Genomic DNA, 26,624 nt, shown 5'->3' with positions numbered 1-26,624 from the left:
ATCTGATGTTCGCTGCTATGTATCTGAGCCGATCGAGTGGTGCCAGCTTCTAGCCTCCCATGGAGGCTATTGAGGCATGACAAAAGTAAAAAAAAATGTTTTTAAAAATATGAAAAAAAAAAAAAAATATGAAAGTTTAAATTACCCCCCTTTCGCCCCATCCAAAATATAATAAAAAAAAAAAATCAAACCTACACATATTTGGTATCACCGCATTCAGAATCGCCCGATCTATCAGTAAAAAAGAAGCATTAACCTGATCGCTAAACAGCGTAGCGAGAAAAAAATTTGAAACCCCAGAATTACGTTTTTTTTGGTCGCCACGACATTGCATTCAAATGCAATAACGGGCGATCAAAAGAACATATCTGCACAAATGTGGTATCATTAAAAACGTCAGCTCGGCACGCAAAAAACAAGCCCTCACATGGCCATATTGACGGAAAAATAAAAAAGTTACGGCTCTGGGAAGGAGGGGAGCGAAAAACGAAAACACAAAAATGAAAAAGGGCCGCGGCATGAAGAGGCTGCCTAGTTGTTTAACAAGAATTATAATAATTCCCACAACTGCTGCGGTCTGCTGATGAACTGCAATCAATCTGAATGGTACTGTATTTACTTTTCTCATTGCATTACTTATTTATTAGCTAATATATCTCTTATGTCACTCAATTGCTTGCTTCATCATGCATACCAAGTCATTTTTTCAATAAAATATATCATTTCAATAAATATTAATATAGAAGACACCCACTAATTTAAATTCTAACACATTCTCTCCGTACAATACCTCCAACGTTTCCCATTTCCATCTCACTATATACTCTGCAATAGGCAACATTCACACATTCAGTACTTCATCAGATTTTTACATCAGTATTTGTAAGCCAAAACCAGGAGTGGAACAATCAGAGGAAAAGTATAATAGAAACATATGCACCACTTCTGTATTTATCACCCACTCCTGGTTTTGGCTTTACTGAAGTGGATTTTAAATATTGACCCAATACTGAACGAGCGAACATGGCCTAAGGGAGTATTCAAAAAATAGCATTGTTTGCTCCTTGTACTTAGTTTTGCACATATTTTGGACCACAATTCATCATTTGGGGTTTATAGAAGTCACATTTATTTTTTTGTCTTGCTTTATTCTGTGTCATGATCCGGTTTTTGAGTACTGTCCTTTCATGTTCCCGGTCTGGTCATTTCAGGGGTTAACTTTTCTCAGCCTCAGTCTGGTCTCAGGTTTGCTATTTAGCTCCGCTGCATCCTGCAGGTGGTGTCAGCTATAGTTGTGCCTTTGACATGTGTATCTGACTCTGGTGTATCCTGATTAGTCCTGCTGTGATCTCTGAGTTGCCAAGTGTCTGTTTATTCCCTCTGTCTGTCCTGACTCAATGTTTCCCTGTAAGTTTGTTGACTCCCTGGTTTTAACTTGGCTTGCATTCGGACCTGCTTCTGTCTTTTGTCTTTGTCTTATCGGCTTCCGACCATTGCTGACCCCCTGGCTTGTTTCTGACAACGTGTACTCCTTTGACCTCTGGTACTGCTGCTTCTGACTGTTGCTGACTCTGCTTGTCTGACCACTCTTTCTCCACCTAGTGGTGCTTGTGCTGCTGCTCAGTGTTGCTACGCTGTGTGTGCAACCTCTCTTTCCTCACCAGTACCCTCTGGTGGAGGTTGCGCTATACTGCACTGCAGTAGCATGACATTCTGCTTCTTTTTAAGCAAATTTTTGAAATGGTGAGTACAGGTGGAAGTTTTGCTTTGCTTTTTTTTTGCTTCTTTGAAGTTTTGCCTTTAAAATGTCACGTTAGTCTTCAACTTTGCAAAAATAAAAGTAGACATTTTTACTCTAATGGGATAGAAAAGCACAATTGTGCAGTAGTTTTGAAACATTTAGAAAAGTCTTAACTGAAGCTGAAACAACTGGATAACTGCTGTGCTGAACTACCGTAGCTGTGTAGTCACTCAGTGTGACAGTGAGTTGATTGATCTGTGATGTACTGCAGTAACAACACCTTAATAGCTGCATTTTTTCACACATTGAAAGCAAGACAGGTCACTCTTAAATAATTTCTTGCTATTTTTGAAACCTGTGCCAAAATTCTGAATTCAAAACTTGTTATGTTTATCTGAAAGTGTAATTGCAGAATTTTGAGATGCACAAACCGATTTATTGTAAAGAAAAATCTACATAGCCCTGAAACTTAGATAAAACTATTCGCCTGCCAAGTGTTTTGGTTAAGATATGTTTTAGCCCCATTCATAAATCTAATAGTGTAATATTATACCCATACATATGCAACCTGGACACAGTGGCCAGATATAAGAGTTTACTTTTGGGATGTAATTCTTCTTAGATTTTTGGGCCTTGACTCCAATCATATTTTGAAAAGACACATGGCTATTTTTAATTGTCTACTTTAGGTACCTTATACCCCATGACTATACTGCCTGCTGTTGTCATATGTTCATTTCTGGCCATGAATATATAGGGTGGGCCATTTATATGGATCCACCTAAACAAAATGGGAATGGTTGGTGATATCAACTTTCTGTTTGTGGCCCATTAGTATATGGGAGGTGGAAAACTTTTCAAGATGGGTGGTGACCATGGCGGCCATTTTAAAGTTGCCCATTTTGGATCTAACTTTATTTTTTCCAATGGGAAGAGGGTCATGTGACACATCAAATTTATTGAGAATTTCACAAGACTGGTGTGCTTGGTTTTAACGTAAATTTATTCTTTCATGAGTTATTTACATGTTTATGACCACTTATAAAATGTGTTCAAAGTGCTGCCCATTGTGTTGGATTGTCAATGCAACCCTCTTCTCCCACTTTTGACACACTGATAGCAACACTGCAGAAGAAATGCTAGCACAGGCATCCAGTATCCGTTGTTTCAGTTGCTGTACCTCTCGTATCTTCACAGCATAGTGAATTGCCTTCAGATGACCTCAAAGATAAAAGTCTAAGGGGGTCAGATCAGGAGACCTTGGTGGCCATTCAACTGGCCCACGATGATCAATCAACTTTCCAGGAAACTGTTCATGTAGGAGAGCTCGGACCTGACACCCATAATGTGGTGGTGCACCATCTTGCTGGAAGAACTCAGGGAGCGTGTCATATTCAGTGCATAAAGAGGGCAACACATCATCATGTAGCAATTTCAGATATCCAGTGGCATTGAGATTTTCATTGATGAAGAATGGCCCCACTATCTTTGCACCCCATATACCACACCATACCATTAATTTTTGTGTTCTAACGGTCTTGGAGGGATCCATCCACTGTGGGTTAGTGTCAGTGTTAACTTCACTATTCACAAAAAAGTTTGCCTCATCACTGAACATAATGTTCTGTGTAAACTGAGGGTCCTGTTCCAATTTGCTCATTCTGCAAATTCAGCGCGCCGATCTGGGTCATCCTCGTTGTGATGCTGCAGCAGCTGAATTTTGTAAGGTTGCCATTTGTGAGTAGCTAATATTCACCGAAGGGATGTTCGACTGATGACACTCTACAGTGACATGCGGCAAGTGGGCTCTTGCTGAATGAAGCTAGGACAGCCACTGATGTTTCTTCATTAGTGACAGTTTTCTTGTGACTGCATTTTAGCAAATTCAACACTGAACCTGTTTCATGAAATTTGGCAAGCAGTTTGCTAACTGAAGCATGGGAGATGGGAGGTCTCGTAGGGTGTCTTGCATTGAAATCTGCTGCAATGTCCCGAGTACTGCATTTAACAGACAATACAATTTCTATCTGCTCCTCATGTGTTAACCTCAGCGACATGTCAATGGTTGTAAACAAAGAGAAACTTGTAAATAACTCATGATAGAATAAAGTTATGTTAAAACCAAGCACACCATTGTTTTTCTTGTGAAATTCTCAATAAGTTTGATTTGTCACATGACCCTCTTCCCATTGAAAAAAATAAAGCTGGACCCAAAATTTCTGACTTCAAAATGGCCACCATGGTCACCACCCATCTTGAAAAGTTTTCCCCCTCCCAAATACTAATGTGCAACAGACAGAAAGTTGATATCACCAACCATTCCCATTTTAATTAGGTGTACCCATATAAATGGCCCACCTTGTGCATTACAGAAACTTTAAAGAGAGCCTGTCAGCAGAAAAAAATGCTATCAACCTGCAGATATTGGGTTAATCTGCAGGTTATGAGCACTATTATCCTGCCCGATGCCTGAAATTGAACTTTATTCCCCCTGTAGCGCTCTGGTTTCAGTTGACTGACATTAGCTCTACATTTGGGTGTCAATCAGTGCCTGGGGCACGGTTACAGTGGCGCTCTATATTCTTAGAGCATTTATTGAACCAGTACAGGGTACCGCCCCTGTGACGGTCATCAGAACACTGTTGGGGGGAGAAAAGTTCAAATTTCTCAACACAGCATTCAGGTAAGTGCATGCGCCAGGCAGAATGAAAATGCTATTAACCTGCAGATTATGCTTACATCTACAGGTTAATTGCATTTTTTCTAGTGACAGGTTCTGTTTAAAGCCTAGTATTTTCAGCATCCTTAAATTGCATTTCAATTAGGTTAAATGGTGCATGTCATCAATATAAAAAAATTAATAAAAAAATGTTAAAAAAACAATATAAAGGTTAAGGTTTTGCATCTGTTTGACTAAGCACATTTAATAAAACAGGTGAGTAAAATCTGTGTTTATGAAAATTGTTTCAAATCCAATGACTGATTCTTGTGCTTAATAATACACTGATTTAAACAAAAGCTTAAATTTTTAACCACCACATATGGATTTTGCTCAGAATGCACGTGAAACCATGTACAAGCAAGATCAATAAGAACAAAATTGTAGACAAAAAGAAGAATGTCCCCTTTTTTAAAGTCAGGGAGAGGGACCTGTGTTTTGGTGCATGCAAAGTACTTTTGTTCCTATTGAGCCACCTTTGTATTCTTACTACAATATTACTTTCATGACCCCCATGAAGTACGATGCCCAAAAAATTTCCCAAACGCAATAGAATACCCCCACAGTGAATTACTCCACATTATCCTTCACACACAGTACTTGAAGCATATTATAACCAAAACACATAATGTAAGTCAAACCGCAAGATGATGTGTATATTACATATAATGGAAAAATAAACTGGATGCATATTTTTTAGGAAAAAAAGAGAAACACTGAACATGTTGAGCAGCATCGTGGCTCAGTGGCTGGAGTCCTGGGTTCAAATCCCACCAAGGACAACACCTGCAAGGAGTTTATACAGAGAACCAGCAAATTACACAGTTTTAAACTATATACTAACTCCAACGCAACATTTCAAACAATAGGAAAATTTGAGTTTTTGTATATAAAAATATCTTTTATTAAATATAAAACATCAACAAGACAAAAAATTATTTTAAAGATGAATGGAACAATTTATCATTCGTATGGAAAATTATGTGATCCTAATTGGTGAAGACGCAAAGTGATCGCTTTGACCAGGGCTGAAAGATAGAGCAGCTTTCAAGAATTACTGCCAAATCGGCATATATATAAACATAAAAAGGTGCTCTTATTCCATGCATATGCTGAAAACCAGGGACATTTTTCCCAAAAGTAGTAAGTCAAAGGTAAGTATCGCGCAAAAAATGCCTTGAAACGCTGTACAAGATAATATTATAATCAAAGGTTAATTACCCGTTATGTTCAAGGTTCAGTCCTGGGAGCGACCACTCTCCCTGACGCGAAACTGTATATTGTCATGTATGATGTTGCATGGCTGCCTTTCATATTATTGCTCATGATCCACTATGACAGCTCAATTACAACACCATCTGATGGGCACATGCTTGGGCTTTTCTCTTTCATATAGCCTTTTGTACCAATCAGTATATACAGTACATGTAGAATTTGAGCATTGCTTTACTTGGACAGTCGAAGGATTTTATCATTGACTGTATTTTGACATCTTGTTTCTAATTATGGAATCTTATACCACTTTTCATATCCAGAATACTCTCTTGGATACTAATTGTTTGATATATTTATCTATACATTAATATATGCCACATGTCATGCTTCATCCACTTTCATTCTGTGGCCCCTTTTTTCCTTGGGGTTTAGTGTTTTAATTATTTATATCATTGTATGCAATTAAATTGTACTTATTACAATTGATTCTATTTAAGTGTGGGCACCCGTTTTCTACAGTGCCACCATGTTTTACTTTCACACCATTGTCTAGTTCTGACCTACTTTAGGAACATGCATTTGGTGTTTCTCTTTTTGGGCTCATAATTCCTCCGCATGGTGTGCCATTCATTTCCTTGCAAATATATGTCCAGTTTATTTTTTACTTTATATGTGATTGACCCATCACCTTGAGGTTTGAATTGTATTATGTGTTTTGCTCAAAATATTCCATGTTAATTGATATTTACTGTGTTCTGCACATGACCCTTCTTTTTCTGGGCATGGATTTTAGAGCAAGGGAACTCTCCTGGCAATGTCAGATCAATCAAGTAATTGGTAACAGTGGTGTTGCAGCATCGTTTTCTATTGGTTTACAAATTGACAGTGTCAAACATTATTAAAAATCATTCATTTAAAAGAACAAAACTGTGGTGGAACAAGGCATTCCTTGAAAACTACCTTTTTAAACAACTCATCCCCAGAGGACTGCGGGACCGAGTTATACTATTGACCTATGAGTTAAGAGCATCCAGGATACCGAAACAACTGAACTTAATAGGGACAAGAGAGACTTTGCTCTTAGCATAGCATACAGGTGGGGGAAACAACCACCTTTAGGCACAAACAAGGATTGTACATCCTCCATTTCTTCCAATCCACCAGCGAGTGATGTTTCTGAGCCCTTCTCTTCCGTTTGTATATAAACCGGCATGACTCCCAAAAGCGATCTATGATTTCTCCCCATTAAAGACACTTATGGATACTCACCAGAATATAATAGAAGCAGCTTCAAGGTAATCAATCTCAGTTCTCACCATCTATCCAAAATTGAGATTTCCATAGTATGTAATGAGCTTATGTTTTGCCCCACTGCCCATTTTGACAGATTTACTGTGATCAAAGATCTCCACTTGTTTGCGCTAAGTTTGATATTTAAACACTACTTCCATAATGTGCAATAATGAGACTGCTTTCAAATTGCTTTACACTGTGACTTAACAAGAGGCATCAATCAATTTTGAGGAACTTGCTAAAGAACATAACACTTTGCAGACTTCCATGCGACCTCGATCTAATAAATCTTCCCCTCTGTTCACATGCCTCACTGTTGATATATTTGTCAAAATGGCAATCAAAGAATTTGAAAAGATACCATGGTTTCTCACACATGATAATCTAAGTGTGGAGGAGAGACAAAGCCTTGAAAGATTGCAAAACCCGCAGGATGTTTTATTTAAACAGGCAGACAAGGGTGGGAATGTGATTCTCTGGCCAAAAATTATGTATGAAGCTGAAAAGTTTCTCCAGTTGAGGGATAAGAAGTGCTACAAAAAATTGACCTTCAATCCCCTCATCAAATTCCAAGCAGAATTTTCTGCAATACTACAAGAAGCCAGAGATAATGAAACCATCATTAAAGATTTACATACGGCCTTAAAAGGTCAGTGAAACATCCAATCTCACCCTATAACTACTATTCAAAATCCCTAAAAGCCAGGGAACACCACCTGGTACACTTTATAGCAGGAGGAGGAAAGTATCTTGAGAAAGTAAATTGATTAATTGGTGCTGAACTACAGTCTTTTGTTGAATCTACACTAAAGATACTAGGGATTTTCTAAAGAAGGTGGATGACCTACACATTGACATGGATACCCTCCTGGATATGTGTGATGTGGAGTCCCAATTGTGTCTACAAACCTCGTCCACCTCAGCAGTTATGGCAAAATGTATCATTCAACTACTCCAATTTGCTTCATCACAAAATTTCATTTTATTTAAGGGATTCTTTTACCTGCAGCACCAGGGGACCACCATGGAAGCATCTTTTGCACCAGCTTATGCCAATGTTTTCCTGGGGCTGTGGGAGAGGGACCTCTTCCTGTCAGATCAACATGCATCATTGGACAGCATTCTCTTTTTGACACAGTACATTGATGACATTTTCTTGATCTGGCAGGACACCATTGAATCCCGTCATGATTTCATAACATCCCTTAACCAGAACAGATATAATATTCGCCTATCTCCCCCTAATATTCCTCTATATACATATCACTGACAGGATTTTTTTTTTAATTCCTGGATGTGAAAAACAAAAAAGATGAGCAAAATTTTCTACAAATGAATTTATTCTGCAAATTAATAACGGTAAATGCACTGTTGCACACCTCCTCTTCATGTCCACAGCTATGATCCTGTCCATCCCTGTTGGACAATTTTTATGCCTTCATAGAATCTGCTCAGATGAGGTTGACTTTGAACATTAAACATTGGAACTTAAATCTAGACTCCTAGATAGGGGGTATAGTCGTTTCTTTATCAATACAGCATACAATAGAGCAAAACACATCCCAAGCCAAGAAGCCCTGTACTCCACGAGACCAAATACATGAAACAATTGCATTAGACTTATCACACAGTACGATGAACCAATGTTTTGAAAAATTCTTGCCTATAATACTTGCTAATCCCTTTCTTTCCAAGTATCTTGTAAATCAACCTAATATCACCTTTCGGAGATCAAAGAACTTGGGTGATAATTTGGTCAAATGAATGCTAACACAAAAACAGGATTCAAAGATCCTCCAAAAATTCAGAAAAATAGCAAAGCCCATATGGTTAAGATGGCAACACAGGTGCAGAAATACCGATGAGGCAGTGCCACATACAAGTCTCTAATGTGCAGTCATATGCCAAGCAGCCACCCCCTCCATTAATTTGGTAGGTTGTGAGTGGCTGCCTCATCGGTATTTCAGCACCTGTGTTGCCATCTTAACCATATGGGTCCACTGCATCCTGATAGTGCATTTGTTTGGAGGCCTAGGCAGGTAAGCATCTCCTGCCCTTTTTGCTATTTTTCTGATAATTTGGTCAAATGAACCCACAACATTCTGAACTGGTCTCAAGCAAACATGGGGGTGAAAAACCCTGTGGTACATGCATCACATGCTCGAACATCAATTGGGCTAAGACATTTACCAGCTTTGATGGCTCAACAGTGTAAAATATTACACATGCAATTACATGCACCATGAAGGCGATAGTTTAATATGCTGCTTTCCCATGCTCTTTGATCTATGTAGGCCTCAGTACACAAAAACTAAAAGTCCATATGAGAGAGCATGTTAGCGGCATAACTACCACTAGGGAGATCAATTACTTTTTATTAGTGAAGATAATCCCGAGGTATTTCAAATTGAACCCTGACTGTAATGCCACTCAACTTAAAGTTACAGTGGTTGACATGATCCTACCAAATATCAGAGGTGGAAATGTTAGTGTATCTCTCTCCAACTAGAAACTAAATAGATCTGGACCTTTAACCCTTTCTGCCAGCTGACGGAATAGTGCGTCAGCAGGCAGATCCCCCACTTTGAGGTGGGCTCCGGCGGTGAGCCCACCTCAAAGCCGCGACATGTCAGCTGTTTTGTACAGCTGACATGTGCGCGCAATGAGCGCGAGTGAAATTGCGATCTGCTCGCGCCTATTAACTAGTTAAATGCCACCGTCAAGCGCTGACAGCGGCATTTAACTAGCGCTCCCGGCCGCGCGGCCGGGAGTCCTCGCACTGCTGACCCCCGTCACATGATCAGGGGTCAGTGGTGCATTGCCATAACAACCAGAGGTCTCCTTGAGACCTCTATGGTTATTGATGGCCGTTTGCGTTGATCGCCACCCTGTGGTCGGCGTTCAAAGTACACCTGCATTTCTGCTACATAGAGGTGATCTGTGCTTCACCTCTATGTAGCAGAGCCGATCGTGTAGTGTATGCTTGTAGCCTCCTATGGAGGCTATTGAAGCATGCCAAAATTTAAAAAAAAGTGTTTAAAAATACTTGTACGATGGACTCCTCGCCAGAGACGGACTACACCTCAACAAACCTGGGAAACACACATTCGCCAGAAGACTCGCTACACTCATCAGGAGGGCGTTAAACTAGAAGAAGAGGGGACGGGAAGAAAAACATTAGACTCGAAAAAAGAAGAACCAGAAAAACATACTCAGAAGGGAGGTAAGAACATTTCTAAAACAATCCACAGCAAGGAGATTGGAACAAAATAAAATCCTCTAAACTGCATGCTCGCAAACGCCAGAAGCCTGACAAACAAGATGGAAGAACTAGAAGCAGAAATATCTACAGGTAACTTTGACATAGTGGGAATAACCGAGACATGGTTAGATGAAAGCTATGACTGGGCAGTTAACTTACAGGGTTACAGTCTGTTTAGAAAGGATCGTAAAATTCGGAGAGGAGGAGGGGTTTGTCTCTATGTAAAGTCTTGTCTAAAGTCCACTTTAAGGGAGGATATTAGCGAATGGAATGAGGATGTCGAGTCCATATGGGTCGAAATTCATGGAGGGAAAACTGGTAACAAAATTCTCATTGGGGTCTGTTACAAACCCCCAAATATAACAGAAATCATGGAAAGTCTACTTCTAAAGCAGATAGATGAAGCTGCAACCCATAATGAGGTCCTGGTTATGGGGGACTTTAACTACCCGGATATTAACTGGGAAACAGAAACCTGTGAAACCCATAAAGGCAACAGGTTTCTGCTAATAACCAAGAAAATTTATTTTTCACAATTGGTGCAGAATCCAACCAGAGGAGCAACACTTTTAGACCTAATACTATCTAATAGACCTGACAGAATAACAAATCTGCAGGTGGTCGGGCATCTAGGAAATAGCGACCACAATATTGTGCAGTTTCACCTGTCTTTCACTAGGGGGACTTGTCAGGGAGTCACAAAAACACTGAACTTTAGGAAGGCAAAGTTTGACCAGCTTAGAGATGCCCTTAATCTGGTAGACTGGGACAATATCCTCAGAAATAAGAATACAGATAATAAATGGAAAATGTTTAAGAACATCCTAAATAGGCACTGTAAGCGGGTTATACCTTGTGGGAATAAAAGGACTAGAAATAGGAAAAACCCAATGTGGCTAAACAAAGAAATAAGACAGGCAATTAACAGTAAAAAGAAAGCATTTGCACTACTAAAGCAGGATGGCACCATTGAAGCTCTAAAAAACTATAGGGAGAAAAATACTTTATCTAAAAAACTAATTAAAGCTGCCAAAATGGAAACAGAGAAGCACATTGCTAAGGAGAGTAAAACTAATCCCAAACTGTTCTTCAACTATATCAATAGTAAAAGAATAAAAACTGAAAATGTAGGCCCCTTAAAAAATAGTGAGGAAAGAATGGTTGTAGATGACGAGGAAAAAGCTAACATATTAAACACCTTCTTCTCCACGGTATTTACGGTGGAAAATGAAATGCTAGGTGAAATCCCAAGAAACAATGAAAACCCTATATTAAGGGTCACAAATCTAACCCAAGAAGAGGTGCGAAACCGGCTAAATAAGATTAAAATAGATAAATCTCCGGGTCCGGATGGCATACACCCACGAGTACTAAGAGAACTAAGTAATGTAATAGATAAACCATTATTTCTTATTTTTAGGGACTCTATAGCGACGGGGTCTGTTCCGCAGGACTGGCGCATAGCAAATGTGGTGCCAATATTCAAAAAGGGCTCTAAAAGTGAACCTGGAAATTATAGGCCAGTAAGTCTAACCTCTATTGTTGGTAAAATATTTGAAGGGTTTCTGAGGGATGTTATTCTGGATTATCTCAATGAGAATAACTGTTTAACTCTAAAGACATACTGATAGGGAATTTAGATTGTGAGCCCCATAGGGGACAGCGATGATAATGTGTGCAAAACTGTAAAGCGCTGCAGAATATGTTAGCGCTATATAAAAATAAAGATTATTATTATTATTATTATTAACTCCACATCAGCATGGGTTTATGAGAAATCGCTCCTGTCAAACCAATCTAATCAGTTTTTATGAAGAGGTAAGCTATAGGCTGGACCACGGTGAGTCATTGGACGTGGTATATCTCGATTTTTCCAAAGCGTTTGATACCGTGCCGCACAAGAGGTTGGCACACAAAATGAGAATGCTTGGTCTGGGGGAAAATGTGTGTAAATGGGTTAGTAACTGGCTTAGTGATAGAAAGCAGAGGGTGGTTATAAATGGTATAGTCTCTAACTGGGTCGCTGTGACCAGTGGGGTACCGCAGGGGTCGGTATTGGGACCTGTTCTCTTCAACATATTCATTAATGATCTGGTAGAAGGTTTACACAATAAAATATTGATATTTGCAGATGATACAAAACTATGTAAAGCAGTTAATACAAGAGAAGATAGTATTCTGCTACAGATGGATCTGGATAAGTTGGAAACTTGGGCTGAAAGGTGGCAGATGAGGTTTAACAATTAGTGTTGAGCATTCCGATACCGCAAGTATCGGGTATCGGCCGATATTTGCGGTATCGGAATTCCGATACCGAGATCCGATATTTTTGTGATATCGGGTATCGGTATCGAATCAATAGGGATGTGTAAAATAAAGAATTAAAATAAAAAATATTGATATGCTCACCTCTCCGGCGGCCCCTGGACTTCACGCTGCTATCCGGGAGGCTTCTTTGTTTAAAAAGCGCGCCTTTCGGACCTGTGAATGACGTCCCGGCTTCTGATTGGTCGCGTGCCGCCCATGTGACCGGCACGCGACCAATCAGAGGCCGCGACGTCATTCGCAGGTCCTCAATTCCTAGAATTAGCAGTTTTGTGAATGAGAATGACGTCGCGGCTTCTGATTGGCCGCGTGCCGGTCACATGGGCGGCATGTCTTATATCATCAGGGTTTACAAAAAGAACAGGCACCGCCCCAGCTCAGAGCACTCATGCCAATGCACGACTTTGTGATACTTCATATTGAAGGAAGTGAGTGCTTGTCTACGCCTGTGTGGGCACAGTATAACGATTCAGAGACCTGTAGTGTTGATACTGGTGCTGAGTCTAAGGTATCATAATTACAGCCCTTCTAAGGGCTAATAGTTGCTTTTCTGTTTGTATCACATACAATCTGCATTTAGCCTACAGAGGGAGAGAGTCGCAGGAGCCAGTAAAGTGACAGAATCACATCTGTAGACAGGGATTAGGGCTATGCAGTCTGTTGGCAAATATATAACTGTAACTTCTTTTTTTGGGGGGGGGGCTGAAAAAAGGAATATATTTTGATCCATAAAGTATTACGTGCTTAGAGGTCTTTTTTTGTGTTATAGAAGACTCCCAGAAATCCTTGAAATTTTTTCCTCAGTTAAATTTCTCATCCATATACTGTTCTATAGTGTGGACTAAATTTCTGTGATTTCTAAAAGTGAACTAAAACTTAAATTTTTTTTTAGCTTTCCATTTCTCAGAAATACAGTGTTACGTGGTCTGTGAACATTTCTGTGATCTCTAAAAGTGAAGCAAAGCTTTTAAAAACTTGTAGGCTTCCATTTCTCAGTGTTTTCATTCTGTGAACATTTCTGTGATCTCTAAAAGTGAATAAAAAGCTTTTAAACATTTTGTGGGCTTCCGTTTCTCAGACATGCAGTGTTACCTGATTGGTGAATATTTCTGTGATCTCAGACATACAGTGTCCCATGCTTTTTAAATATTTCCGGTGTCTCGAAAGCTGAGAAAAAGCATTGAAACATTTTTTCTTGAATTTCATTGTAATCCATGCACTTTTGCATTCTTTCTGTTGCATTACGATGGAGTAAATTTGTAAAAAATGCTTTGATTGCTGCTGGTGATTTTTTTATTAAAAATGAACATGGTTTCAAGTGCTAGCATTTATAAAATGCATAAGGTGTGTATTAAGGGATAGAAAAGTGCTGATGATGGTGCATGTGGTCCCGAGGACGTGGAGCAAGTTAAAGCATGCCTGTTGCAGGAGCACGAGAAACATGCCCATCCACAACACATAGGTTCCTTTCCTACTTTGCAGGGATGGTATATTACTTATGAAGCCAAAGCAGTGTGAACAGGTTGTCGGTTGGATAGCAGATAATACTACCAGCAGGCTTGCCATCACCACCCAGTCTTCCACATTGTCCAGTCTCATGAGCCTAAAGTCTGCATCACTTAATCCTTACTCTGATACTCCTTCCTCCCACCATGTTGAGTTCCAGGAGACTAGTGATCCCATGCTAGGGCACTCTGAAGAGCTCTTTACCACAACATTTCTTGATTGTGTCCCCTCAACCTGCATGCTCCAAGAGGGACAGGACACCATGCTGTTTAGTGATGCACAAAACTTAAAGCAGCCATGGCCATAAGAAGATGATGTTAGAGAATGGCAAATTTGGGATAAGTAGGAGGAAGATGGTCATGAGACACAGTAGCCATTAAGTAAACAACCCAACCTGGAAATCTGACATGCATAACGAGGCAAGCAGTGCTGAGGGAGAGTGATCAGCAGCTGTAAAACTGACAGGAAGAGGCAGTGGGGTGACCAGAGGGAGAAGGTGGGCAACTGTTCCACAGAGCACCGACTCTTCTGAATTTCTCCATCAAAGAGAGTTCTGAGACAAAATGGTAATTTTCAACCTGTGCCATACAAAGATCAGCAAGGACCTGACCACTAAGAGCCTAACCACCACCAGCATGATGAGACACATGTTATCTTAACGCCCGACTTGTTGGGCCAAACGCCTGGGTACTCGATTGGTGCCATTGGGTGACACCACTGACTCTTCCCCCTGAGCTAGGTGCTTCCCAATTTCCTGTCCAAAACAGTGTCACAGATGACTCATGCCCTGCACCCGTCCTTGCACATTCTGACTTACCATCATCAGGTACTTTCAAATCCTTGTTCCAACCCAGCGTTCAGCTGTCCCTTTGACGGTCCTGGGAACAAAAGTAGGAATTAGTCCTACCGGTAATAGTGTTTCCAGTAGTCCATCATGACAGCACCACCAGGAGGTTGTCCTTCGTATCCTTGATTGGGACAGGAACACAGAAGAGGTTAAATAGCCCCTCCCCACCTCCAACCTCCAGTGATTTTCCCAAGTATCCCACCAGGATGGCTGCAACACTATTTTATTGAACTTCCTCTCTACACATGTTCATATCATATATCAGACAGGAAATCCAAGGGATGGTATATAAGGTGTGTTGTCATGATGGATTCCTGGAAACACTATTACCGGTAGGACTAATTCCTACTTTCCAGGACATCCCTCCTAACAGTACCACCTGGAGAAATACCCAAAACTCATATTTTAAGGTGGGATTACAGCTTGAGGACTTTCCTCCCAAATGTAGTTTGTTGGTTTGCTATAACATCCAACTTATAATGCCTACAGAAGGTATTTGATCTAGACCAAGTTGCAGCTCTGCAGATCTGGTCCATAGGAGCCCTAGCGCTTTCTGCCCCTGAAGACGAGATTGCTCTTAGCGAGTGCGCTTTGAGGCTTTCCGGTGGGGATCTTTCCGCCAAGACATAGGCTGCACTGATAGTTGACTTAATCCATCTAGCTAGTGTAGAGTGTAGTGTAGAGGTTAGAGTCCAATCTCCAACTGTTTGTGATTTCTAAATAGTGGAGAATTGTTCTTTTAACATCTAAAGTATGAAGGGAACACTCCTTCTCATTACTATAATTTTGGCAAAAGGTAGCTAGAACAATCTCTTGACTCCTGTGGAAGTCGGAAACCACTTTAGGAAGAAAGGCGGGATCCAGTCTTAGGATGATGCAGTCATCTTGGATTTTCAAGTATGGTTCTTTTATGGAGAAAGATTGAATCTCGCCATTACATCTCGCTGATATTATTGCCACTAAGAAGAGGGCTTTAAGGGTTACTGCTCTTAAGTCTGCCTGATTTAGTGATTCGTATGGTTCTTTACAAAGTTCGTTCAAAACCAGGTTGAGATCCCAGGGAGGTACTGTACTGTGTATTGTGGGCCTAAGCCATTGGGTGACTTTGACAAATCTCATTACCCAGGGATGACTGGCTAGCTGGAAGTCATAGAAGGAATTGAGAGCTGAAATTTGTACCTATAATGTACTAGGTTATAACCTAGGTTATAAGCCTGATTAAAGAAAGTCTAGGATCCTAGGAATATCTGGGCTCTGAGAGACCGATACAGGAGTTGTACTTTGTGAACAGAACATCGTCCATATTTTCCTGAATATTGCAGAAGTCACCAGCTTTCTACTGTTCTGGATTTTAGAAATTACTGGATCCGAAAGACCTTTAGACCTCAGGATCTCTTTTTCAGGATCCAAGCTGTTAACTGTAGCAGGCCCGGGTTTTGATGAACTAGAGGGCCCTGAACTAAAAAGTCCGATCTTGCTGGTAGCTGGACTGGATCTTCTAAGAACATCCATTTTAGTAGAGGAAACCAGCTCCTTTTGGGCCAGTATGGCACGATTAAGATTACCGCCGTCTGACTCTCCTGAATCTTCCTAAAGACCCTCGGTATTAGTGCCAATGGTGGAAAAGCATAAGCCAGATTCATATTCCAATTCTGGGCTAAGGCGTCTATTCCTGACGGCCTGTCTTTTGGATCTAGAGAGAAGAATCTTTCTGTCTTGGTATTTTTTCTTGAAGCAAATAGATCTACTTCCGGAATACCCCAGCGTTGGGTTAACTGAACAAAGATCTCCTGATTTAAAGACCATTCTGTGGGACATAGCTTTTGTCTGCTCAGGAAGTTTGCTACTTGATTTTCGGTGCCTTTAAAATGAACTGCTGTTATTGATTTTACTGTGAGTTCTGCCCAGGAGAATATTGTGTTTGAGAGATCCTGTAAATGGCGATGTTTTGGACGTCCCTAGTGCAGTAGGAAGGCAACTGTTGTAGAATTGTCTGAGAAGATACGGACGTGTTGGTCCTTTAGCTCTTCCTGATATTTCTTTAAGGCTTCCCAGACTGCTCTGAGCTCTCTGTAGTTGGAAGACCTGTTGTGTATTGACATGGGCCAGGTTCCTTGGGAGTAGTTTTCCTCCATATGGGCTCCCCAGCCTCTTAGACTTGCATCCGTAGTGATGTTCACGCATGGAGATGTTCTCCAGGGTCTTCTTTTTCTGAGGTTTGTTGTCCTGGTCCACCATAACAGTGAACTTTTGGTCTCCATGGATAAGTGCACCCTGCTGTCCAGAGACGTGTCTCTGCCATCCCAAAGTGAAAGAACTTCCTGCTGTAGGGGGCTTGAATGTTACTGGCTCCATTGGACACTGGGAATGCACGATGTCATTAACCCCAGCACCCACATGGCTTTTCTTATGGAGGTGTGCTTTTGCCTCTGAAATATCTGAATTTCTTTTATGATGGATTCCTGCTTGCGTTGCAGGAGATACGAATGTTCTTGAGTTGAGTCTAGAATCACTCCGGGAAACAACTTCCTTGTTTCTGGTTTGAAATCTGATTTTTTTCAGATTTATTAGCCATCCTAGGCTTTTTAGGACTGACATGGCTGTCGTTAAATGTTCTTACATTTGTTGAGGGGAGTCTGCTATAAGCAGAATGTCGTCCAGATAAGGAGCGATCAGGATTTTTTTTTCTCTCAGAAAGGCCATCACTTCAGCCATAAGTTTGTTGAAGATTCTGGGAGCAGAAGAGAGCCCGAATGGTAGACACCTCAACTGGAATTGTGGTATGTGATCTTATTTTTTTTATAGCAAATCTGAGATATTGTTGATGGGAGGCATAGCTGTGGACCTGGTAGTAAGCACTTTTTAGGTCTAGTGTGCTCATTACTGAGTTTTCCCTGAGTAGAGGTATTACCGATCTGAGGGCTCCATCTTGAATTGTTTGCATTTTTCCCAATGGTTTAGTGGTTTCAGATTTATGATTGTACGATATTCTCCACCTGGTTTCTTTATAGAGAATAGGCTTGAATAGTGTCCCCTGAATCTTTGAGAGTGGGGTACTAGGATAATGGCCTCTAACTGGAGAATGTCCTGCATATCCTTTAGAAGTCTCTGGTGAACTGTCGGAGACTGGGTCTGAGTCAGACAAATTCTCTTGGGGGGGGGGGTAATTGGCTGAATTCTATTCTGTACCCCTTTTCTATTGTACTTAAGATCCACAAATTCTGGGTGATCTTTTGCCAGCCCTCTAAAAAGTACTGGAGTCTTCCACCCACTGCTCTGGTGTCATTGTTTGTTGGATCTTGATTTCTGATCCTGGAAGGTACCTCTACCTCTACCACCTTTCGGGTAGCTCCTCCTTCCACCTTTCCCTTTCCCTCTATAATCCTGTCTGGGATGGGAACGAGTTCTACGAAAGGGCGGCATGTTTTTTGGTTTCTCTTCAGGAAAGCCCTTCTTTTTGTCTGCTGCTTTTTCAAGCAGCTTGTCCAATACTGGACCGAAAACATGAAGGCCAGAGAAGGGTATTGAACAGAGTTTATTCTTCGATTGTGTATCCCCGGACCATGACCAAAGCCATGGAGCCCATCTGGCCGCGTTGGATAAAGCATTGTTTCTTGCTGCAGCTGCAAAGCGAACTGATTCTGCCAAAGCATCGGCCATAAAGTCCGTCGCCATCTTCAACAACGGTAATGATTTTAGGATCTCTTCTCTAGAAGTTTTATTGTTTATCTGGTCTTCTAGTTTTTCTACCCATAGTGATCTGGCCACTGAGGTTGCCACAATGTTAGCCTTCATGATGGCTGATGATGCCTCCCAGCTCTTTTTGAGGAGATCTTCTGATCTTTTGTCCATAGGGTCTTTGAGACCAGATGAATCTTCAAATGGTATGGCAGTCTTTTTTGAGATCTTAGCCACTGGGATATCTACCTTAGGCACGGATTCACATATTTTAGTTTCGTCTGGATCGAATGGGAGTCGGTGTTTAAAATCCCTTGGGACTATGAGCTTCCTTCCGACGTCCTCCCATTCTTCCAGAATCATTTCTGTTATATGGTGGATTACTGGAAACATCATATTCCTGTGAGCTCTAAGCCCGCCAAACATTTCGTCTTGAACCGTCAGAGGTTCTGTGGTTTTCCTCCACCTTCATGGTGTTTCTGACAGCCTGTCAGAGTATGTACGTGTTTTCGGAAGAGAATAGATACCTCTTACTCTCTTCTGGGAGCAAAGCTGAAGAACATTCGGCTTCTGCAGAATATGATATAGAATAAGTTGACACCTCTTCTTCTTCTGAGCTAAGATCTTACTCCCACCTGGGATTTTTAGGACAGGGGGATTCAACCGGCATCAGAGAAGATACCGTTGTCTGTACCTCCTCTTTGATCATAGCTTTAATGCTGTCTAAAAAAGAGGTCTGCTTTTCTTTAAGTAGCCCCGCCATACAGCCATCACATAGTTTTTTAAGGTGTCCATCTGGGAGTCTGCTTGAGCATAAGGGACATCTATTAGTCTTGTGTTTACTCACTGCCACCGAGAGCTTGGGCGCTTCCTTGTCCTGAAATAGACATATAAGAAGGCCCAGAAATTTGTACCTTACCAGCCCTAGGAAACCCCACTATGCATCCACTCACATGTTCTGGGGCGAGCTCTGAGGACTAGACATCTGTACGATTAGCACTCTCCATGTCTACTAGGTCAAGTGTGCTGTTGACTGTCCATGTCTAAATAGTTTGCCTCACCTGGCTTGAAAACATCTGACACGTCCTCCTTCCGAACTCGGCTGCTGCAGTTTTCAGTGATTGCAGGTCCCAGCTGTACTGTGCATGCGTCCTCTGGAACACACACTGACCAGCCTGGGACCTTATTCTCGGCGCCATTATGCCCCGCTTTACTCCAGCGATCTGCCCGGGTCCATTACACCGGAAATCGCCAGCATCGCTGAATCCGGACTCTGGCCATGCCCCCCGGAAGCAGTCACCGGCACGCCTTCTCTGACATGAAGAGCCAGAAGTGTGGGAGATACCGCCGGAACTCCCAGGGAGGCGCTGCCCCAGGAGGGTCGGAGAAATGCTGCCGGCACTGGCTCACGTAGAGCGCAGACCAGGGAGTCGCCGGACCCCACTGCAGCAGCTGCTGCCTCAGAGCCCTTTACAAAGGGATGAGGCAGCTGACGGGAGCACAGAGCTCTACCTACATTACAGGAGGGACCTCCGTCGGTATCCTGAAATCTGTATGAGTCCCTTCTATCGGGACCCCCGCTTTCCAGAGCCCCCTCCAGGAGAAAAGGACTGCCTTCGGGAGCCTCTGCTCCCGGACATCATATCCAGGTACTCTATCTCTTGGAGAGCACTCTCCTGCCTCTGTCCCTGATAGGGACAGGAAAAACACTGAAGGGTGTAGGTTGGGGAGGGGCTATTTAACTTCTTCTGTGTTCCTGTCCCTATCAAGGATACGAAGGACAATCTTCTGATGGTGCTGTCAGGAGGGACATCCTGGAAAATAAAGTTCCCAGCCATCCACCCACAGGCCCAAATGCTAAATGGGCACATTTCCAGGCTGTTTGCCATGAAAATGTTGCTATTTAGGCTGGTAAACACAGAGGATTTGCACCAACTCATGGCAGCAGCTGTCCCTTGATATTCGGTCCCTGCTTTCTAGTGCCCAGGAACATGACCAATGCCCTTACCAATGCACTTGCTGGAATTGTCCATTTAACAACCGACACAAACAAGTGTTTGTGGAAGCTCTGCCTCAGCAAACCGGCAAAATGCTCTGCTGAAGGTAATTAGTTTCAGGGACAAACCACACACCGTGTCAGAATTACATAAAGAAATAACAGACCAAAAAGATCTGTGGTTTTTGCTACTAAACCTCCAACCAGGCATGGTTGTGTGATAATGAGCGTAACCTGCTGGCAGCTGTGAAGCTTGGCAAGCTCACACATATACCATGCCTGTTACATGTGCTCAACTTCCTAGTTCAGCAGTTTGTGGAAACCTACCCACATTTGCCAGAGTTTCTGGTCAAGGTATGCTGCGTAAGTGCCCATTTTTTCAAGTTAGCTTCTGCTGCCATCACTCTGGCAGTCCTGCAGCAGCGCATGCAAGTACCAACACACCAATTGGTGTGCACCTTGACCATGTGCTGAAACTCCACACTGCAAATGCTGGCAAGGCTTTTTGAGTAGCAGAGGCCAGTTGGGGAATGCCAGCTCAAACACGCCCATCATTATTCTGAACAGCTTCCACACATAGCTGAACAGTGGGAATGGATGTCTAACATTTGTGTGGTTCTCCAAGACTATGAGGACTCCACAAAGATGATAAGTGGTGATGATTCCATAGTCAGCACAATGATCCCACTTCTGTGCATAATAAACAGGGCTGCTCACAATTAAACATGAACCTTTGCGTACAGACCAGTTGGAGATGGAGGAAGATATAACAAAGAGAGATTGCAGTCAGCTCAGCCTGATCTCATCTACTTAGCATGGATTGTTTATCAATGAGGAAGAGGAGGCTGAGGAAGAGGAGGAGGAACAGGAGCTGGCTGACAGAGGCTAGTACTCATACAAGCTTTGTCCTGTCTCTCCTACTTGGAGGTGGAGATGGAGAGTAGTCATCATGGTGGAGACAGGGAAGTGTTGGCTGTGGGGACCTTTGCACATATGGCAGACTTTATTTACTGCTTCCTTTCCCGTGATGAGGGAGATGATGGGCCATGCATACCAGGATAGGGATGAGTATATGTAGGTGTAGCAGAAATGCTCATCTGCTGTGAAAGCCGGCCACTGGGCTAGCAATGACAATCAAAGAGGTCTCTCACAGTCTTTTACTTGTCTTGCCAACCGCGATCATGTGACAGGGACGCTAATGGGCAGAGCTAGTGACACGCTTCCAGCTTGAGCATGTTAAATGCTTCTGTCAGAGATTGACAGAGGCTTTTAACATGTTACTAGCTAATGGTGGATCACAATCCACCCGTGGTTGTAAGGGGCACATGACAGCTGACTAGATCAGCTGTCATTCACCTGAAAACATGCAGGCTCAGTGCCAGAGGCCACATCAAACAGCGGGAGGCAACCTCTGACGTACCTGTACGTCATATGTCATTAAGGCAATGGGTTGTCTGGTAAAAACATATTGATGAGCTATCCTAAGGATACAGTAGGTCATCAATAGATTATGTCACAGATAGTGAGTGACACTTTTTATAGGGTCATCAATATAAGATTGGTGGGGGTTGACATTCGGCACCCCCAGTGATCAACTGTCAGCTAATCTCTTAAGTGGAGCTGGTCAGCCATTGCACATTAAATTATGCTGTGCCATGCAACTCTGTTTAAATCCATCCCCACTTTACCTTATAACAGCTGATTGGGGAGTGGGTCATCAACATCCTCTGATTGGACATCAATTTTAAGTAACACATCGAACAATGCAATCTTCGCACACGTGAAACATCAAGGACGTGGAATGTGTAGCAAAGAGTTTGACATTTATTCCTTTATCAATGCATATTAAAAACTAAAACCAATTTACAACTGTACAAGAAGCTTGGCCACCTAAAGCTATCTGATGATTACATTTGATTGTCTTACACTGTACAAGGACAGAACATTAGCGATTACATTCACTAACGACAGTTCAGCATTTTGGTTGCCAAGTCATGCTGGGCATATACCAGGGGAAATATTCTGAAATTAATAAAATGGGTTTCAAAAAGCCTATTTATGGAACATGGAATTGTGTAAAGAGTGGGGAGCTGGTAAAAGATGACAGAACCCAACTGTGTTGAAAATGAAATGAGAGACTCGTTATTACACATTTTCTTTATTATAAATTAACTTTCCAAGAAACTTCAAACATAAATGATTCATTTATATAGCTTAGTAACTTGATAATCATTTTACGTTGCTGCACATATGAATAAAAATATATTCTTAATTTTAAAGTTTTTCAAATTATATTCACTAGTGCAAATGCAAAAAAAAAATTAAATCAAGTGTCAAATTGATGGCCAAAATAATTGTTCAATTGTAGCAGTTGCAGAAAATAAATAATGCTTTGATTCCATTCAATCAACAACTATTTAACAAGGCAATATTTCATCATCAGACCATGGACAACTGCAAGTGAGCGATGAGTATTCAAGTAGGGATTTATTACTATATTCCTTAGTCAAGCCAAAGTGGAGTATTCTGTATGCATGAACAAATGATTATGAGGAAAAATAATACTAGAGATTAGCAAATTTAATTGCGTGAAATTAAATTCTACTCAAGCATACAAAAAAAAAAAAAAATCAGTTTTAGGGATGTGGATTTTAGATAATTTGTTTTGTATGGATTATGGTTAAAAAGGTGACATGCTTTTGATAATTTGTAGACGGCTGGAAAAAGTTTAAAGAACAAAAAAGACTTCTCATCCCATCACTCGCCTATCAGGCCTTTCCTCTACTCTCTGCCCTCCAGTTTGTCCTCAAAGCAGTCTCTTCTTTCCGCCATTGGGCATCTCTTGATCTGTTCACTTTATGCCCAGCCTTATAACCGTGACCAGGCCTTTGAGTTTATTCAGCATAGCACTTCACTATGTCAATGATGTTAGACCAAACATCCAGTGAGCTCTTCGGCCTGGTCATGGTCAGATGTTCCTGTCTAAAATGAACATGTCGAAGATGCAACAGAATAAAGAAGCAGATGGGAGGACAGCACTGCTCATTGCCTGCCTTCTTTCTCCTGTTATAGCTGGGGCCTTTTTCTCTATGCTGAGACTTTTGACCGCTAACAGGCCTCAGAGGTCATTGCGACGCAACGTCTCATCAGAGGCCTCACTGTGGCCAAAAGTTCCTAAACTGATATTTAATTTCTACATTTCTAAATGTTTTATACAATTGGGGAAATAAGTATTGATCATTTGTTGATTTTGTAAGTTTGCCCACTGACAAAGACATGAACAATGGAAGTGTTTCTTCCAATATCTTACTATTGCACCAACAGTTGTCTCCTTCTCACCCAGGGTCTTACTTATGGTTTTGTAGCCCATTCCAACTTTGTGCAGGTCTATGATATTGTCCCTGACATCCTTAGAAAGTTCTTTGGTCTTGCCCATGTTATAGAGGTTAGAGTTTGACTGATTAATTGAGTCTGTGGCAGAGGCGTAGCTAGGGTTTTGGTTCAGGGGGGTGAAACTTCTGAGTGGGCCCCTAACCAGGTATCCTTGAATATAACTGGGTGATGCACCCTAATAGTGGAGGAGAACCTCAGCAGATGACCGAACTGTTGCTGAAAATAATCTCCATATAAAGATCAATATTGATATTACCTCCATATGGTCAATGGTGGATACCAGTCCTACAGAACATATAAGAGATCACAGCACAGTTATAGATGGTGACTTACTGCTGACATTCTTTCTGATGGAATCGTTCACTTTTCACTCCTTTTCCATCTGGCCCAGACCGACATGACAACTTCTTCCTGCCACGACTCGGCTGCAGAAATTATTAGAAAGAGACATTTCACTTCTCACATTTTTAGCATGTCACCATCCTTTCCCAACCTGCACAAACTTCTGGTACCCCAATGCTGCTGCCGTATGTGTCCCTATTACTGCTGTGTGGTTCTCTGTACCCTCTAAATTTTAAAGCAACTCTATAATATAGTAATGCCAGGTGAAAGTGCCCTAGAAAACAGTGCCCACATTTTTTCCCTTAAAAAATAATATTGCCCTGTGTGCCTTTTTGACAGTTACAGAAACCTGTGTTTCCCTATAACAATAATGTCCCAAGTCTCTCCCCTGTACAGCTCCCCTATACATAGTATGATGTGCTCTTATACACAGTACATTGCCCTCTTACTGTATATATAATGACCACTTAGTATCCCCCCAATCTGTTTAATGGCTCCAACGCTGTATCATAGCCCCCTCACTGTAATCTCCACATTGTATGATGTCCCTCTAGATAGCCGCCATACAGTATAATGCACCAGATAGTCCTCAATATAGTATAATGCACTCCTCATAAGTATCCATATAGTATAATGCATTCACCATAGGTCTCCATATTGTATAATACATTCCCCATAGGTCTCCATATTGTATAATGCACCCCCCATAGGTCCAGAGTCTCCATATAGTATAATACACTCCCCATAGGTAGACTCTAAATGGTGTAGTGCACTCCCCATAGGCCTCCATATAGTATACTGCATGCCCCATAGGCCTCCATATAGTATAATGCGCGCCCCATAGGCCTCCATATTGTATAATGCACTCCCCATAGGCAGAGTCTATATAAAGTATAATGCACTCCCCATAGGGCTCCATATGGTATAATGCACTCTCCATAGATCTCCATATAGTATACTAAACTCCCCATAGGCAGACTCTATATAGTATAATGCACCCCTATAGGCAGCCTCTGTAGTTTAACGCTCTCCCATAGGCAGCCTCTATAATGTAATGTGCCCCCATAGGTATCCTCTATAATGTAATGCACCCCATAGGCACCCTCTGTTGTGTAATGCACACCCATAGGCAGACTCTTTAGTGTAATGCTCCCTCATAGGCATCCTCTATAATGTAATGCACCCCCATAGGCAGCCTCTGTAGTGTAATGTAGCCCCATAACCACCCTCTGTAGTATAATGCACCCCATAGTCACCCTCTGTAGTGCAATGTAGCCCCATAAACTAAATACTCACCTCTCTTCCTCCTGGTTCCCGTGCTGCTCTTTGCTCCAGCTGCAGGTGCCGAGTACTGCCGTCATCATGCCCGCTGTCAGTGTCGGTGCCGGTGACATCAGGCGCTGACAAGGGAATGATGGGAGAGGGAGCGTAAAGCTCTCTCTCTCATCACTGCGGTCAGCTGTATCAGCATCTAGCCGATACAGCTGACCCTGCGATGATGAGCGGGGGGCCCACTGCTGGCATAGGCCCCCCACCTGCTCAGGGGCCCCATAGCAGCCGGGTGGCAGAGCAGGGGGATCGTGTCTCCCTGCTCTGCCACCGAGAGTAACTGTATAGGCGCTGTGCATGCCAATACAGTTACAGTAGCATAGCTCTGAGTGGGCCCCCTCAGAGCGCGGGACCCTGAGCGACCACCCTCCTCTGCCCCCCGGTAGCTATGCTAGTGACCTGTGGACAGGAGTTTTTTTATAGAAGACGGCTATGTAAGACGGCTGTCTTTAATGCAGGCAATGAGCTGATTAGGAGTGTTTAACTGGTCTGTAGGAGACTACTTAGCGATATAAGTCAATAAAATATAACCTTTATTTATTCTTATAAAATAACTAATCATATACGACAAAAAATCCTTATTATAAAAGTTCAAACGTGAAGATACAAATAGTGCAAGTGAAGAAAAGAATGCGGAGCACGCCATATAAATCACCATGTCACCACAACCAAACCATACATCAACTGAACTTGTCAATAGCCTTTTGGTGTATGCACAGGTTGCCTAGTAGCCACATATTTTGCATCTCAGTAGTTCAGAATTTACCTGATATGGGTCAAACAGAGTATTCACACAGATTAAATTAATGTAGATCCACCTTAGACTATATTGATGGACAGAGATGAGAGGGATATATAGAGTTGGTGATTACACGACATACTTCCTGGGAGTTGACTGGAACACATGAAATAAGGAAGAAAAAAGGGGAGAAATTAACACTGTTCCTATTACATACCTCACTGATCTTTTACTGCCTC

The sequence above is a fragment of the Ranitomeya imitator genome, chromosome 6 (genome assembly GCF_032444005.1).
Source record: "Ranitomeya imitator isolate aRanImi1 chromosome 6, aRanImi1.pri, whole genome shotgun sequence".
Lineage (NCBI taxonomy): Eukaryota > Metazoa > Chordata > Amphibia > Anura > Dendrobatidae > Ranitomeya > Ranitomeya imitator.
The sequence above is the reverse complement of the archived record's forward strand: the minus strand, read 5'-3'. Positions refer to the sequence as shown.